The 3,000-nt window shown below is 41.4% G+C and overlaps 1 non-coding gene across 1 annotated transcript; it reads left to right on the top strand.

Moving 5' to 3' along the window:
* The first annotated feature begins 1,668 nt into the window (after positions 1–1,668).
* On the top strand, positions 1,669–1,775 carry LOC132054995 (small nucleolar RNA R71). Its single transcript, XR_009414463.1, has one exon. It is a non-coding gene; the product is annotated as a small nucleolar RNA R71 (small nucleolar RNA).
* Positions 1,776–3,000: the final 1,225 nt, after the last annotated feature.

Genomic DNA, 3,000 nt, shown 5'->3' with positions numbered 1-3,000 from the left:
TTCTATTCTTCAGAACCTCCAGAGAAATCTTTACTTCTTCATCAGTGAGCTCTGCTGCCAATATAATCGGTAGAGTTTCACCCTCGCCCAAAAACGCATATTTGAGATGCGTGGGTAAAGGCTTCAACTCCAATTTCAAGGGCTTCTCTATCGATAACTTGGGCGGTGACCTAATTTTTCTATCTAGCGGCTCGAAATCCCCCTCTCGAATGTAAATGCCTGCCAGGTCAAGAATCTGCATCCTCTCAACTGCTTCTGTATCTCCAAAAATATCTTCACCTACTAGTTCTCTCTCCAACGGGTCATGAGAAGTAATGGGAGGTCTCCTAATGCCGTCATTCACCATAGTGATAGTAGAAAGTTCCTCATAAATTGCGAGAAACTTGATGGCTTTGTACACATTAAACACTTCAACTTTATCATGTACCCTCATAGTCAGCTGCCTTGCCGCTACATCGATCAATGCTCTTCCTGTAGCCAAAATAAATAAGACTTTCGGATCTAGCTCGAAATCCAAGATAACAAAATCTGCCGAAAATATGAGAGACCCAACCTTCACAAGAACATCTTGTTTGTGAAACGACTCTTGTTTGTCACGATATCCTTTATATACTTAGCATATTTCGGGATCCCTTGCAGCATTTCCACTATAGGAACATTCACATGTACCTGCTTCAGTAAATCAAGAAACTTTTTGTATGTGGCCTCTTCCTTCTGTTTTGCCAGCCTCTGAGGGACCGGAGGTGGTGGTTTGGCAACCACTGGTTGTGGTTACTTTACCACCGGTGTCTTCGCCACTCTCTTTATCTTAATAAGCTCATCTTCTGTAACTGTTTTTGCAGGAATCACTTTTTTCTGGACTAATTCCTCTAGTTGCCTCCCATTTATGAGAGACACTGCAGCACATGGTTTTGATTTTGGATCAGTGTTACTTGGATCCCCGTTGTGGTATGTTCTTCTGAGCACTAGCTATCTGACCCATCTGTCTCTATAACTTTTGCACCGCCAAGTCGCGATTCTGATTATCTGCTATCAACTTTTCTTTGGTCTGCCATCAACCTTTTCATATCACCCATCATCTTTTTCATCATCTCTTCCATACTATTTGCGGGAGCTTAAGTAACAGTTGCTGGAGCCTGAGATACTTATGGTGACTAATAATTTTATGTTTGATTGCCCTGGTTACCTCCCCAATCGAAGTTTGGATGATTTCTCCAGTTGGAGTTATACGTATTACCATATTGATTATTATTACTTTTCCCCCTTCCTGTGTTACCCACGAAGTATGTGGATCTTTGGATTTACAGGACACATATCGCTTGTTTGACCTTCTCCACAGACTTCCCAAAAAATGTTTTCTTGTTGCACTGCTTGCACCTATGGTTGAGCTTGAGCAGCAGTTAATTTCTTTATTTTAGTGCGCATGGCATCAATCTATACTGATAGTGTCATAAAATTATCCGCTTTAGGAATGCCAGCTGTTTTCCTAACTGAACTGCTAGTTGTGTCATCTTGCCAATCTGGAGTGCTCTGAGTAAACCTGTTCAATAATGTGAACAATTCTTCATATCTAAGGTCAGAGCTTGCCCTCCTGCAGCAGTGTCTAATGATGACTTGTGTTGGGTATCCAGACTCTCAATAAATATGTGTGCTAGAACTTCATTCGTCTGATGGTGGTGAGGACAATCTCTGAGAAGACCCTTGAACCTCTCCCATGATTGATACAAATTTTCTCCATTTTTCTGCCTGAATGACATGATCTCCCTTCTGAGTCGAGATGTCTTTGCTGGTTGAAAGAACCTTGCCAAGAATTTCATCGCCAAATCATCCCATGTAGTGTTAGAATTGGTGGACTCTTCTAATAATTAGTTACTTGCATTCCCCAACAGAGAAAAGGGGAATAGTGTCAGCCGCACAAACTCTTTATTGACCATTCCTGTAGTACAAGTATCAACAATCTGCTAAAACGTATGGATGTGACGCTAGGAATCCTCATGTGACATCCCCGTGAATTGCCCACTAGAGTAAAGTGGATGAATCATAGGATGCTTCGGCTTAAAGTGCCATTCGATGATAAGCTTGACAATGCTTGAAGTGACATCTGCCACACGAGGCACTGCAACTTGTCGCACTTTCGCTGGTGGATTATTATTGGCCATGACCAAAGGTAATTCAGCTAAAGCTTGCGGATTCTGCAATAAGTTCAAATCTCTCCTGTGCCTGTTGAAAGTACGTTCAAGATCAAGATCAAATTCATCAAGATTGTTTTGACTAGCGGTCCTTCGCATTCGATTAGAGTACCTGCAATCAAATAGCAGCTAAGATCAAGGCGTTAATAGTAGGATAACTAAAGAAAAAATAGTTTATACTGGTAAAACAGTTGATTTCTTCATTCCCTGACAACGAGGCCAAAAGCTTATTGTTCCCTAACGCACACGCAAGTGCACGAGGTCGCCAAGCTATATACTGACTTGCTAAAGTCGGATATCATGTCCAAAGAGACTTATGACCAACGATTTAATGAGAATTCACTATTCACTATTCAACTAATCATACTTTGGCCACAACCCCAGAACGAGGGAGTTTAGCCGCTCATATTCGAATTGTAATAATGGAATATCATGTTCGAATAAAGAAAATATGAACCAATGAAGGTAAAAGATCAAAACCTACGATGACAAAGCCCCTAAAAAACAGGTCTAAAAATTTGCACGAGTGCATTTTTCTTCATGTAGGTCACTGAGCGACCCCTAAAACTTGCCATGGCCTCGCTTTAAGCCACGCTCGGTGAGGCCAATGCTCCATTTTACACTTAGAAAAAAATCCATGACTTTTGTATTTTAGTAACCCTAATTATTGAGCGCGCCTCAAACTTAACTGTGCCTCTCTTTGAGCTACACTCAGCAAGGTCCCTAGTCAGTTTTACACTTAGCCAAATTCTCTTCAATCTCTTACATTTTAATCATCCCCCTCACTGACCAAGGTCCAGGGCGTGATTGT

This window comes from Lycium ferocissimum, chromosome 4 (genome assembly GCF_029784015.1).
Source record: "Lycium ferocissimum isolate CSIRO_LF1 chromosome 4, AGI_CSIRO_Lferr_CH_V1, whole genome shotgun sequence".
In the NCBI taxonomy this organism is placed as follows: Eukaryota; Viridiplantae; Streptophyta; class Magnoliopsida; order Solanales; family Solanaceae; genus Lycium; species Lycium ferocissimum.
The sequence above is the reverse complement of the archived record's forward strand: the minus strand, read 5'-3'. Positions and strand labels throughout refer to the sequence as shown.